Here is a 16,100-nt window from a genome sequence, read left to right on the forward strand (position 1 = left end):
ATTTGGACTAGATTTTGACAGTATTCTTATTATTGACAAAGTGCATATAAAATGTCCCCATGTAAGTCAAAATAGACCTTATATAGCATGGGCAATGTGAGTCAATTAAACACTCAATTAATTTAGACAACTCATACGTTCATTTATTATTTTATTCCAGTAAACACTAGTATTAACTTAGCATGTAATATACATCATGTGCTGCTTGTGAAATGTTGGAAATAGCAGTGAATCAGAGATCTAATTCTTTAAATATTCTTCTATTCTATTTTAAGATGTCTAAAAACTCAACAAAACTAAAGGTAAATAAACAAGACTGATTTTAAATAAGACAAAAATACTTGAACAAGCCAAGAGAGAGAAAGTGTATAAGGTGGTAAACTTGGAGTTGAGACATGAGCTAGGAGGGACAATTCAACAGCATAATTAATTGCTCTCTCGGTAAATAACAGATTATACTTTGCAAATAACTGAGGGGGTCTATTGACTGTTGGGAACAGAAAATATATTTGGATTTGTGTATCTTAAAACCTCCACTGAGTGATTGATTAATTTTATTACATACTTAAACTTTTTTTTTAAAAAAGCTAACACTTTTTAATCTCATTTGTTTTTTCTTATTGTTACAGTACCATTTAAGATTTCCTGTTATAAACAGAAATGTGTCATTGGAATCTTTAGCATCATATTCAAAACTGATTTATTCTTTAACACAATTGTATCTAAATAGTATATATAACTAAATTTTATATTATAATATTATCCATAAAATAAACAAGATAGAGAAGATCTAGAAAAGACGTGTTTTTTTTTCCAGAAAATAAGTGGTTGAAAATTATAATTTCTAGACGATTTCCAGTTAAAATGTAATTTTCTCTCAAAATGCAATAGTTTTGTTAAATTATTTTTATATCAACATTTCTTAATTAAAGCCAGAAGACAAACATTATTTTTTTATGCTCACATGTGAAAAATAATAACTGGCTAATAAATCAATAAGTGTATTGGTAGATAAATATAGAAAGATTTGAATTTTATTTTTAATAATTAATAAGGAAGTATATTTATACTTGCTAATACAGATGGTAATTTTGCATAGCTTCTAAACTGCTATTTATCTTCACCACAAATATAAAATACATTCTTTAAAAGTACACTCAATAAATGACAAAATTGAATTGATCAAAAACTAAATACTGTTTTTGGCTGTGTTAATTTTGGTTGTTCTAAGTAGTAAAGCAATTTGATCATGTGGCCAATTTGTTCAATTTTGCATGAAATTGGCCAATGAGGTAGATAATACATCCCAATTTGGAGGAATAATAATTGGTGGTGTACTTACACTCAGACATAGCTTATCTTTATATATGTATTGCATAAAAAACTAATTTCAAAGAAAATGGAAACAATTGCCCAAAACATCATGTTCAGAGCTTTTTATTGTGTCTGAAATGTATTAACACACATAATTCATGAAAAGGTCAAATGTGTCCTCTATACTCCTACTTCTATGTATAGTGTTGACTTTATGTTGCTTTTAGAAAAAACTTTTATATACTAAAATGAAATACATTTGAATAATATTAGAAAACATTAAGTATATATTCTATAGTTTCATCTCATGACTGGATTTCCTCTTCTTTTTCATGAATGATTGTAACTTTTATCTGATGCATCGTAATCTGTCATCAAGGAAATTGTCACCTATGCCAGCATCCCACTGCTCGTATTCAATTTGAAAACAGTATGTGAAAGTTTGTCAAATTCATATGTTTTCAGCACGCTACTTTGTCATCGTTTTTCAGGTTAAAAAGCCACCACATCTACGGCTGCAGTGTTCCCAGCAGAAAACAGGTGTGTATTGATTAGATCGTCAGCAGGGAAACAACAGTTTTGTCTCTTCCTTACCATGTCATTATAATGTAAAGTAGCAGCTAAAATATGGCATCAAGCTGATATGTAGTGAACTGAAGGTAAAGTTTCCAGGTGTTTGGGAAGTTTTCAATGTGAATTGGCACGAAGGTTTAATTTTCCTCTTTTAATGACAGCATTTTGCTCGTTGCCTATTTTAGGAGCTTCTACATTTTTTACAAGTATTCCATTCTCTCTCTCTCCCACACGCTTTCTCTTTTTTCTCTCATATATATGATATATATATGTATGTGTGTGTGTGTAAATATGTCGTGTGTGTGTATATATATAATACACACACACACACACATACATATATATATATATATATATATATATATATATATACACACATATATACACACACGATAGCTGGAAAGCTGCATGCTAACCTGTTAGCAATAGTTGGAGGAGGCGCATGGCATTATAGCTAATCTTACCCTCTATATATTTGTTTATTTTTATTTATAAGTTTTCTCCACCAAACATATTTCATTCATAAAAATAAGTTAATAGAAATGTAAGACTTCTAAACATAGACACTTAAGATGCATGCTAAAGTTAATAGGGTTATATCTAGGTTGAAGTAAATATTATTTTTAATTAGTTTGTATTATTCTTTATTTAGAATATGTGATGCATCTTAGAATTGTCAACTAAAATATACTTTGCCAATGTGAAAAAATATTATTTCAGAGCATGATTTATTGATTAGGACTGCCATTGTACATAAAAGGACAATCGGTTTTGATCAACAGCCAGAAAAATTAATTTTCTGGAAAAAGGTTAGTTTGGAAGATAATAAATTAGAAATTTACTACATTAAAATATATTATATATTAGAACAGCTTAAATATTTTATATATAGCAAAATAAATTTTCAAAATACATGAACCTCCATCAATAGAATAAAGAGGAATAATTACACGGAAGAGTGAAGAATTAAAGAAAGACGGGTAATCTGATTCTAAATGATCACGTTCTTCTGATTTTCAGTTTTTCTTTTTAGAAAAATCAAATATCCTTTTAGGTGACTACAGATATTTATTGTGTGTCTTAGACATATTATTATAATTTATTAAAACAACCATATAGCTGAAAAAAATCTTGGACATAATTCTTAGTCACTCAGCTTGTATTTCTCGAGTTTCTACTAAGTGGTAGGCACTGGGTTTCCTCTGTGAATGTAAAGAATAAAAAACAGCAAGCAATGAATATGTTTTCTCCCCGCAAGTCATGAACAGACTAAAGACAAAAATGGACAAATGTGATCCCAAAACTGAGTATTAATGATTTTATGAAGGTAATCATAAAATGATACAGAAACACAGAAAAAAACTAAAAGTTTCTTTTGAATGGCCCCAGGCTTTTTATCCTGGCTACTAACTTAGTCCTGACTTACAGCTGCCAAAGTTCTTCAAACCAGGTTCTATTTCATGTATCAAAATGTTTTTCTCTATATTAATAAGCCTTTAAAATATATGCCTACCATAAAGCCTGATAAATATGTTATTTTATAAATTTTTGTATTGACAGGCCTCCTGGTAGCAGTAATAATAGTAGCAGCAGAAATAGCAACAATAATGTGTCATGCATTGCTTGAAGTCATTGAATCTCAGATACGCCCTGACTATATCCAGGCATCGCCTCATCTGATTCTCATACAAACATCTGCAGTAACAAGGAAGTGGAAACTGAAGCTCAGAGAGGGTCAGAATCATATTCTAGTATCAAATCATTAACTACTCTGATTTTTTTTCCAAAGCCTAAGGCAATTTTTATTTTACTGATGCTCATATTACATAATGTTTTGAAGTATGGAAGTTACTTTAATATAAGTTATTCCACTTGTTTATTACAGATATTTTGAGAAGGCAATAGGAGCAATATTTTAAAAGTCAGGCTTAAGTTATAAAAGTCATATAGTAAATCTTTCTATTTTTATGTATATATCCTCTGAGTTCTGAAAAAAGGTATGTCATACAAACATAATTTAAATTAAGTTCCAGAACATTTCCTTCACCACAAAAGTTCCTTCATATTCCTTTATAACCACGTCCAACCCAAGTCCCTGCCTGGCAACCACTAATCTGTTTTGTGTCATAATTATGATTTTACAGAAAATCACATAGAGCCATTTAGTATGTAGATTTCTGAAAAGAAAAAAAAAAGAAAAAGAAAAGAAAATGAAAGAAAAGAAAAGAAAAAATAAGTAAAGACAGGTCTTGCTATGTTTGAGACCACGCTGGTCTCAAACTCCTGAGCTGGAGTGATCCTCCCACTTTGGTCTCCTAAAGTCTGGGATTACAGTTGTGTGCCACTGCACCCATCCTGTAGGCTTCTTTAGTCTGTTTTATTTCACATAACAATTCATCTGTATTTGGTCTGTGTTGTGCCATGTATCAGTTGTTTCTTCTTTTACATCATTGGATAGTATTCTATTATGTGGAAAGTTGTAGTAAATGTTGCTCATCTATTCACCAGACTGGGAGTTGATGTATTTCCATTTTTTTTTCCAATTATGACTAAATTTTCTATAAACATATATATCATTTTGTGTTTGGCCATTTACTATTATTTCTGTTCACTACCTAGGAGGGAGATTAATGGCTTAGGATACATTAATATTTACTTAACTTACCAATAGACTATTGAATGATTTTTCCAAAGTGATTACATCATTTTTCAACCCCAGTAGCTATGTACGTGGATTCCATTTGTTCTGCATCCTCTCCACCACTTGAAAGTGCCAGATCTTTAAAAATTTTATATGTTTTTGTAGGTATGTAGAGTTAATCTGCGTTTAGCTAAGAGCTAATAATGTTGAGCATATTTTCACATTTTATTTTACACTCATATATCTGTTATAAAATTTTAATTCAAATCTTTTGCCCATTTTTTTTTTACTTTTTATTTTTGAATAGAATTAGATCTATAAATCTATTTTCAAGACAGTACAATTCCCATACAAACTACCCCAGGTTTCCCAATTGTTAACATCTAGTATTAATAAGATATACTTATTACAATTAATGAAACAATGTTGATATAGTATAATTATTAGCTAAATCCGTATTTTATTCAGATTTGCTTAATTTTTACCTACCATCACTTTTTTGTTTCAGTATCACATACAGGATATCACATTACATTTAAACAGTCATTTTCCTAGTGAAGAGTTTCTTGACTATGAAGGTTTCTCAGACTTTTCTTGTTTTCCATAACCTTAAGAGTTTTGAGGATTAATAGGTATTTTGTAGAATGTTCCTCAATTGGGATTTGTCTGATGTTTTTCCTATTGTTAGACTAGAAGTTATGGGGTTGGGGAGGAGGAACATGAAGGTAAAAATGTCATTCTCATTACACCATATTAATGGTGAATACTATCAACATGTTTTATCACAATTGATCCTAACTATGATCACCTTACTGAGTTAATGTACTTGTCTGTTTTTCCATAACTGGAAGAAAGTCGCTATTTGGAGTCCAAGCTTGAGAAGTGGGAAGTTATGCTCCCTAAGCTTGAGGACAGATAATCTCTGTACATTATTTTCAATTTTTTTGGTGCAGAAGTCTTTGTTTCTTCCCTCTTATCAATGCATGTATTCATTCATTCATTTATTCAATCCTTTATTTCAAAACGGACTTATGAATCTTTATTTCACTCTTTGGGTTATAATAAAATATTGCTTTAATGGCCTTTGGGAGCTCTTGAGAATGATTCCTGTTTGCTGTTGACATACTCCCATTAATGAGGCGTTTGTTTTGTGCATTTATTTTAGTACTTCCTTACTTTCTGGCACCGTAAGAGATTCTATTTTCATCTTTAATATTTCTTGCCCCAATGTTTGAATCAGCCACTTCTGCAAGAAATCCTGGTTCCATTTATGTAGAATGGTCAAAGTAATCAAGACCTGGATACATTAAATATGACTGAAGCATTCATTCTAGGCTTTTTAAACTAACAGAGCAAGAAGAAACATGTGTGCTAATTGACACATGTATATACACACATCAGTGTGTATTTCTATATGTAACTATATATATAGTTTTATATACATATATAACAAAAAATTGTTTAGCATTGTAAAAAACTATATATATATATATATATATATATATATATATATATATAAAATTATGAGTTCATACCAATGTCCTCTACTTTCATCCATTTCCACCAGAATCATTCTGGGCCCCCTTATCCATCTGTAACCTTCCAGTCCAACAGTGAGAAACCTGTCTCCCATTATTCAATTTCAATTTTCTTAATTACTCAAGCCAGTATACATGAAGAGAGGTTTCAGACTGTAGTTCCATGGGAAACAATTTTATTACCTAAAATTTAATAGTGATTTACAGTTATTTTGTCTTTAGTTTTAATAATTCTACATATTTCCAAAATTACATGTCAATACTCCATGCAACAGTGAATTTACTCCATGCAACAGTGAATTTATTTATTTATAAGGCAGTTAGAATCTTGCTATAGTATAATTTCAGTCCTGAGATCCTCTGAACATCTAATTGATTTATTTTTTTCAATTTGCACACACTGAGATCTTGGTGATGTAAATTTCTATGGGTTTTGATATGAGTTTTATGTACCATAATTACACTATCATATGGAAAAGACCGATTTGTCCAAAAATGTCCCATGCATTTCACCTGTTTAACCCGTTCACTGCTGCTTTAATTTATGTTAATCACTAATCTCGATAAGAACCTATAGAGTATATATAAGTTTACCTATTCCAGAGAGATGGAATGTAGCCTTTTCTGATCAGGTTCTTTCCCTTTACAACATACATTTAAGATCTGTGCATGCCTTTGCATGGCTTGACAGCACATTTCTATATTGCTGAATAGCATTCTATTGTATGATGAACCACAGTTTGTTTATCCATTCACCTGTGGAAAAATATCTTGATTGCTTCCAGTTTGCAGGACCTGCAAATAAAGATGGTATAAACATTCATGTGCAGGTTTCTGTGTGGACATAAGTTTTCAGACCATTTCAGTAAATGTCAAGGAGCACATTTGATGGATTGTTTGATAAGACAATGTTTAGCTTTGTAAAAAATTGTCAAATTGTCTTCGAAGGTGGTTGTACCCCTTGACATTCTGATCAACAGTGAATGAGAATTCCCATTGCTTAATATCTTTAAGAACATTTGGGAACGTCAGTATTTTTTTTTTTTAATTTTGTAATTCTAATAGAACTTTCATGGTATCTCGTTTTAATTTGTACTGCCCTAATGACAGATAACATCGAGAATGTCTTCATACACTTATTTTTCATCTGTATATTTTCTGTGGTAAGGTGTCTCCTCAGGTTCATCTTTTAAAAATTTTTCTTAATTAGGTGGTTTCCTTTTTATTGAATTCAAGGAGGTTTATATATTTTTACACAAACCCTTTATAACTAAAATGATTTATCATATGTGTCTTTTGCAAATATTTCTCCCAGTCCACAGCAATTCTCTAAATCCTCTTTACAGTTTCCTTAGCAGAACATAAAGTTTTAAATTTAGTAGAAACCAATCTACACATTTATCTTATGTGAATCATACTTCAGTTGTTCTATCTAAAAACGCATCACCCAGTCATCACTAAAGTTGGGTAGATTTTCCCTTATGTATTTGACATTTAAGTCTATAATACATTTTTATTTTAATTTTGTTAAAGGTTTGAAGTCTTGTCTGTTTTTGTTTGTTTGTTTGTTTTTGTTTTTTTGGCATATGTATGTCCAATTGTTACAGCATCATTTATTAAGGAGGGCTATCATTTTTGTATTGAATTGCCTTTGTGCTGTTGTAAAAAATCAATTTTCTGTATTTGTGTAGGTCTATTTCTGAATTATCTATTCTGTTTCATTGATCTATGTATCTATTCTTTAACTAATTCTAACTTTACTTGAATTACTGTAGCTTTATAGTAACTCTGTAAGTCATGTATTGTAAGTTTTCAAATTTCTTTTTCTTCAATATTAGGTTGGCTATTCTAAATCTTTGCCTTCCATCCAAATTTTAATATTAGTTTGCTAGTATCTACAAAATAGCCTCCTGAGCTTTGAGCTGGCGATGCATTGAATCTGCAGATCAACTTGGAAAGAATTAGCATCTTAAACATATTAAGTCTTCCAGTTAATGATTATGACATATCTTTATCTTTCCATTTATTTATAACTTCTTTTATTGTTTTCATCAGTGTTTTATAATTTGCTTCATAGAGATACATTATATGTATTGTTAGACTAACACTCAAGTATTTATTGTTTTTGTCTTTGATGGGGGTACAGTTGTAAATCATATTATATTTAATTTCAAATATCATGTGCTCATTGCTGGTGCATAGGAAGGCTATTAACTTTCATATATTGACCTTGTATCCTGCCATCTTGCTATACATATATTTTCTTTAGTACATTTTATTTTTTATTTTTTAAAATAGAGACAGGGTTTCACTATGTTACCCCAGGCTGGTCTTGAACTCCTGGCCTCAACCTATCCATGAACAGATACTTCTTTTGAGAAGTGTCTGCTCATGTCTCAACCTCCCAATGTGCAGGGATTATAGGAGTGAGCTACCCCACCAATCTCACTATGTTTATCTACCACTTTCAGGAGTTGTTTTGTAGATTCTTTAGTATTTTCTCCATAGTCATATTTTTCAATAAACTTATCTTTAGACCTGTGTTACCAATTTATGGGCATAGATATATTTGTAGTCATAACTACTCTTTAAATGTCCATATAAGCAATAGTAATGTCCCCTTTTTCATTTATAATATTGGTACTTTGCATCTTCTCTTTTTAATTTTGGTTAGTCTGGCTAGAGGTTTACTAATTTTATTAATCTTACAAACCAGCTTTAGTTTTCCTTGATTTATTCCTATTGTTTGCCTATTTTCAATTCATATTTCTGTTCTAATTTTTATTTTTTCTTCTGCTTGCATTTACCTTAAATTACTCTTATTCCTATAATTTACAAAGGTGAAAACTTGATTACAGATTTTTTTTTCTTTTTCAACTTTTATTTTAGAGTCAGCGGTACATGTGCAGGTTTGTTACACAGGTATATTGTGCGATGCTGCAGTTTGAGGTAAAATTATCCTGAGCATAGTACCCAACAATTAGCTTTCCAACCCTTGTCCTCCTCCCTCCCTTACCCCTTTAGTAGCCCCTAGGGTGTAATGTTGCATCTTTATGTTCATGAGTATCCCGTATCTCTTTCCCACTCATAAGTGAGAACACGTGGTATTTGGTTTTCTGTTTCTGCATTAATTTGCTTAGGATAATGGCCTCCAGCTCCAACCACATTGCTGCAAAGGTAATGATTTAGTTATTACTTTTTTTGCTGCATAATATTCCATGGTATATATGCATAACATTTTCTTTATCTAGTTCACTGTTTGTGGGCACCTAGGTTGATTCCATGACTTTGCTATTGTGAATAATGCTGTGATGAACATGTGAGTGTGTGTGTCTTTTTGGTAGAAGAATTTGTTTTCTTTTGGATATAAACCTAGTAATGGGGTTGGTGGGTCAAATACAAGTTCTCTGAGAAATATCCACACTGTTTTCCGTAGTGGCTGAACTAATTTACATTCCCACCAACAGTATATAAATGTTCCCCTTTGTCTGCAGCATCTGTTATTCTTTGACTTTTTGATAATAGTCATTCTGAGTTGTGTGGAGATGGTATCTCATTGGGGTTTTAATTTGCATTTCTCTGTTTCTCTGATGATCAGAGATAATAAGCATTTTAATGTGCTTGTTGGCTGCTTGTTTCTTCTTTTGAGAAGTATCTGTTCATATCTTTTGCCCATTTTTTAGTGGGGTTATTTGTTTTTTGCTTGTTCAGCTGTTGAAGTTCAGATTCTGGATATCACGCGTTTGTCAGATGCATAGTTCACAAATATTTTTCCCTATTCTGTAGGTTGTCTGTTTACTCCTTTAATAGTTTTGTTGTTGTTGTCGTCGTTGTTGTTTTTGTTGTCTGTAGTGGTGGTGTTTTTTTTTTTCTTTCTGTGTGCAAGCTCATTTGTTTAATTGTCATTGTTTTTGTTTTTGTTGCAATCGCCTTTGAGGACTTACTCATACATTATTTCCCAAGATCCATGCCCAGAATAGTGTTTCTTGGGTTTTCTTCTAGGATTACTGTAGTTTGAATCATATTATTTATATCTTTAATCCGTCTTAATTAATTTTTGTGTATGGTGAAAAGGTAGGAGTCCAATTTCATTCTACATATGGCTCACTAGCTATCTCAGCACCATTTTTTGAATAGGAAGTCCTATCCTATGGCTTATTTTTGTCAACCTTGTCAGAGGTTAGATGTCTGTGTATGTGTGACTTTATTTCTGGCTTCTACATTTTGTTTCATTTATCTATGTATCTATTTTGTATAAGTACCATTCTATTTTTGTTACCTAGTTTTATAGTTTGCTTGAAGTTGGAGAATGTTATGCCTCCAGTTTTGTTGTTTTTTGCTAAGGATTGCTTTGGCTATTCAGGCCTTTTTTGTTTCATATGAATTTCAGAATAGGTTTTTTTTGTTGTTGTTTGTTTGTTTTTGTTTTTGTTTGTTCAATTCTGGGAAAAGCAATGTTAGTAGTTTGATAGGAATAGCACTGAATCTGTAGATGGCTTTGGGCAGTATAGCCATTTAACAGCATTGATTCTTCCAATACATGAGCATGGAATGCTTTTTCGTTTGTTTGTGTCATGTATGATATCCTTTAGCAGGGTTTTGTAGTTCTCCATGTAGAGATTTTTTTGTCTTCTTGGTTAGGTGTCTTCCTACACATTTTATTTTTGTGAGGGCTATTGTAAATGGGTTTGTGTTCTTGATTTGGCTGTCAATTTGAATGCTATTGGTATATAGAAATGCTACTGATTTTTGTATCTTGTATCTGAAACTTTGCTCAAGTCATTGATCACTTCCAGGAGTCTTTTGGTGGAGTCTTTAGGGGTCTCTAGGTATAGAATCGTATCATCCGCTAGAGGAGATACTTTGTTTTTTTTTTTTTTTTTTTTTTCCTATTTGGATGCCTTTTGTTTCTTTATCTTGACTGATTGCTCTGGCTAGCACTTCCAGTACTATGTTGAATTGAAATGGTGAGAGTGGCATTCTTGCCTTGTTCCAGTTCTCAGGGGGAATGTTTCCAATTTTTGTCCATTCAGTGTGATTTTGGCTTTCACTTTCTCAGAGGTGGCTGTAATTTTGAGGTTTGTTCCTTCACTACTTAGTTTCTTGAGGGTTTTTTTTTCTTTTTTTTATCATGAAGGAATATTGAATTTCATCAAAAGGTTTTTCCACATCTATTGAGATAATCACATGGTTTTTGTTTTAAATCTACTTAGGTGTTGAATTACATTTATTGATTCGTATATGTTGAACCAATCTTGCATCTGAGAAATGAAGCCTACTGGATCACGGTGAATTAAATTTTTGATGTGCTGTTGAATTCAGGTTGTTAATATTTTGTTGAGGATATTTATGTCTATGTTCATCAGGGATATTGGCCTGTAATTTTCTTCTTTCACTGTGTCTTTGCTAAGTTTTGTTATCAGGGTAATGCTGGCCACATAAAACAAATTAGGGAGGACTCCCACCTCCTCAATTTTTTGGAATAGTTTCAGTCGAAAGGGTACTAGGTCTTCTATGTATGTCTGGTACAATTCAAGCGTGACTCCATCTGTTCTAAAGATCTTTTGTTAGGTTCTTTATTACGGATTTAGTTTTGAAACTCGATATTAGTCTGTTTGGTGTTTCAGCTTCTTCCTGCTTCAATCTTGGAAGACTGTGTGTTTCTAGAGATTTATTCACTACTTCTAGAATTTCTAGTTTTTATACATAGGGGTTTCCATAATAGTGTCTGAGGATCATTTGTATTTCTGTAGGATCAGTTATAACATCACCTTTGTCATTTATGGCAAATTGTGGTTATTTGGATCTTCTCCCCTCGCTTTTTTTTTTTTTGTTAATCTAGCTAAGTGTCTATTGATCTAAGTTATCCTTCTATAAAACTAACATTTGTGAATGTACTCCCAGCTTTCAATGTAAGAATGCCATTTCTCTAAAATTTCTAACTTCTCAAAAAACAAACAACAACAACAACAAAAAATAACTTTTGGTTCAGTTGATTATTGGATTATAGATTTTAGATCTTTCCCTTTTTTCTAATATAGTCTTTAGTGCTATAAATTTCCCTCTAAATGGTGCTTTTGCCGTACTTCATAATTATTCAAAAGGTATATTGCATTTTTATGTAGTTCAAAATATGTTCTAAGAGTCCTTAAGATAACTAATTTGAATTATGTATCATTTAGAAGTATCTTGTTCAGTTTCCAAATTTGGAAGTTTTTTTCAACTATATTTCTATTACTGATTTTAGTTTAATTCCATTTGGTCTGAAAACGTATTTTTATGCTTCATATTCTTTTTAATTAAATTTTGTTTTAAAAATCACACTGTTGATATCCTGTGTTCCATGTAAGCTTGAAAAGAACATGTGTTTTTTGTTGTTGAATAGAGTATTCTACAAATGTAAATTAGAACAAGGTGATTGCTAATGCTGTTCATGTGATTTATATGCTTACTATTTTTGCTATTACTGATGTATTAGTTATTTTCAGAGGGATGTTGAAATCTTCACCTATAAAGGTAGATTTATCTAATTTACCTTTCAGTCTGATGTTATTTTACTCATATATTTGATGCTCTGTTACAAGTGCATCTAAATTATTGCTTCTTCTATCATCTTGGAGAATTGATTCTTTTATCATTATGTAATGCCTCTTCTTATCCCAAGCAGTTTTTCTCTTTCAGAAGTCTACTTTGTCTTAACCTAATATAGCTACTCCTGCTTACTGTTATTAATGTTAGCATGATATATTTTTTTGTATATTTGCTTTTAACTTATTAGTATCATTATATTTAAAATGTGTTTCTTATGGATAACATATACTTAGGTGTAATTTTTGATCAATTCTAACAATCTTTTAATTAATGTATTGAGACAGCTCATATTTAACAGTGATTATTTGTAAAAATTTTATTAATAGCTTCCATGTTTTGCAGCTGACTTCTCCTGGTTGTATTCATTCTTCTTTTTCTTTATTCCCTTGACTTTCTTGCCTTATCTTGTTTTCATTTATAATGTAATGTAATGATATTTTATTTTATCTCTTCTTTTAGCATCATAACTATATTTTTGAAAATATTGCTTTTCATGGCCAACCCAAAGTTTTCAATACATATTTTAAGTAATCCCCCACTGTCAATTGATACCGTCTATCACATGTACTACATTTAACAATGTGCTCCCAATTATTTTCTAAAGTAACTTGTGTAATTGCTATTATTTATTTGATTTATCCATAGGCTACAATTACTTTCTTGTTAACATTTCTTTAAACAAACAGTTATTATTTAGATCAATTAAAACTAAGAGAAATAAAAGTTTACATTTTTCCTTTATGTATTTTTTCTTTAAATCTCTTCATTTCTTTATGTAGAATCAAGTCTGTGACCTATATAATCTTCTGTATGCCGGAAGTTTGTCTAATATTTCTTGCAGGACAGGTGTACTGGTGATAATTTCCCTCAGTTTTCATTTATCTGAGAAAGTCTTTATTTGTTCTTTGTTTTGAAGGATAATTTTGCCTGTGTGGAATTTTAGATTGGCCATGTTTTTCTTTCACCTCTTTAAATGTTTCACTATATGCTATACCTACTCATCTCATTTCTGATGAAAAGGTCATCATAATTCTTATTCTTATGCCTCCACAAGTACAGTACTCTGTTTTGTTTTGTCCTGTCCTCTGATTTCTTTAAGATTTTCTTCTGTCTTTGGTTTTCCGCAGTTTGAATGTGGTTTGTGTGTATGTGTGTGTGTGTTTGTGTGTGTGTGTGTTTGTGAATTATTCATCTCAGCCTTCTGAATCTATGCTTATTGTCTGTCATTCACTTGAGTAAGTTTTTGCCTATTATTACTTCAGATATTTCTCCTGCTTCATTATCTCTTTCTTTTTCTGGTATTACAATTACAATTATACATTGTACAAATGTATAAATTGTACACTGATACATCGTACAAATGTACAATTACGTTATACATCTTGAAACTATCCTACAGTTCTTAGATGTTCTGTGTAGTTTTTTCTCTTTACATTTTATTTTTTGAAGTTTCTATAAACCGATCTTCAAACTCACTACTTTTTCCTCAAGTGTATCCAGTCTACCTATAAGTTCACCAAATTCATTTTTTATTTCTGTTATAGTATTTAATTTCTATCATGTCATTTAGATTGCTTCTTATCGTCTGCATCTGTCTCCTTAACCATCTGTTCTTTCATGTTATATATTTTTTCTATTATATCCCTAAATGTATTAATCATAGTTATTTTAAAATCACTGTTTAAAGATTTCAACATCATTGTCATATCTGAATTTGAATATGGTTGCTTTAGCTCTTCAGACAGAGGAATTTTTGTTTCTTTATTTTGCCTTTCCATACTTTTTATAGTTTTATTTTGTTGTTGTTGAAATCCTAAAATTTTATCCCAGTAATAGAAACTTATATAACCTAATACTTTCTTGCCAACATTTCTTTAAACAAATAGTTATTATTTAGATTAATGAAAAATAAGAAAAACAAAAGATTACATATTCCTTTTATGTATTTTTTCTTCAATTCTCTTTTTTTCTTCAATTTCCTTTTTTTTTTTTTTTCTTTATGTAGAATCCAGTTTAGGGTGTTTAGGTGCTATAATAAGAGACAAAAAAAATGGTAGTAATAATAGACAAAAACTTTACAAAGTGAATAACATTAATAAAATACAAATCCAGAAGGCTGAGATGAATAACACTCTCTTACACACACATACACACACACACACACACACAAAATTAGGTTTAGATGTTTAGTGTGAGAATTTGTGTTAATATGACTAAAAATTGACTATCTTTAATGTTTGTTTTAGCTATATGTGCCATATTCTTCAAATTCCTCTAGTGTCCTTGTTTCTATTCTACCTTGACCTTAATCTTACTTAAGTACTTCTCAGAAACAGCCTGTATCTACAACTCTTTCAGCTGTAACCCACGGTTATAGCAGATACTCAATGGCATGATGGTAAGGTGTGAGGAAGAAAAAAAGTTCTACAATGGTGAGATTAAATGTACTTTCTTAATGGTCTGTGTCTCTAGGCTGTGACCTTTACAAGCATCTTTTAATTTCTTCCCTTGGTCGCAGCCTTCCCAATCCATTTTCCTGAAGCCCTGACCCCTGTTGATTATGTCTACTCTTTTCCCCTTAGGGAAACCATGAATGTCAGAAAGGACTGAAGTGGGAGAAATGATCTGCCAGCTGAGATAAATCTCAGGAAATATGTTTCTCCTTGGGGAGCAGGCCTTTTATTAGAGAAAAACCTCTGAGAAATAATGATTACTGATCCTCTTCTCCCGCCAGAGCCATGAGGACAACTTTCTTAAATCTTCACCTTGGGAACAAGGTGGGGCTACTGGAGGAAAAGCCCACAAAAATGTGCCCCCCCCCCGGATGGGCACGGTGGCTCATGCCTGTAATCCCAGGACTTTGGGAGACCAAGGCGGGTGGATTACCTGAGGTCAAGAGTTCAAGACCAGCCTGGCCAACATGGTGAAATCCCGTCTCTACTAAAAATACAAAAATTAGCCAGGTATGGTGGCACATCCCTGTAATCCCAGCTACTCGGGGGACTGAGGCAGGTGAATTGCTTGAGCGCGGGAGGCAGAGGTTTCAGTGAGCTGAGATCGTGCCACTGCACTCCAGCCTGGCCCACAGAGGGAGACTCTCTCAAAAAAAAAAAAAAAAAAAAAAAAAAAAAAAAAAAAAAAAAGGTGCACCCCCTTGTGAAGCAGGTTCGCTTTCACTTTGTAGTGGTTACCAACTTGTCTGAGTGAGCTGAACACACTCGCATGCAACAAGTTATTTGAAGTAAATTTGTTTTTGACAAATAAGGCATCAAGAGACAACAAAAGCCTAGGATCATTGAAAATCAGTTGCCCCAAGACTTAGAAAGCCTCCTGGGGCAGACACAGTCTCAATGGCATGTGCCCCATTTATACCACAGATAAGAAACCCCAAAAAAGCCCTGGTACGTACTATTCCTTTTTTAAGACTTTAATTTCATTTTCTT

General features: G+C 31.8%; 1 long non-coding RNA gene across 1 annotated transcript; it reads left to right on the forward strand.

Moving 5' to 3' along the window:
• The first annotated feature begins 259 nt into the window (after positions 1 to 259).
• On the forward strand, positions 260 to 1,855 carry LOC139363150 (uncharacterized). Its single transcript, XR_011623070.1, has 2 exons — positions 260 to 302; positions 1,806 to 1,855. It is a non-coding gene; the product is annotated as an uncharacterized lncRNA (long non-coding RNA).
• The last annotated feature ends 14,245 nt before the right edge of the window (positions 1,856 to 16,100 follow it).

The sequence above is a fragment of the Macaca nemestrina genome, chromosome 5 (genome assembly GCF_043159975.1).
Source record: "Macaca nemestrina isolate mMacNem1 chromosome 5, mMacNem.hap1, whole genome shotgun sequence".
NCBI lineage: Eukaryota > Metazoa > Chordata > Mammalia > Primates > Cercopithecidae > Macaca > Macaca nemestrina.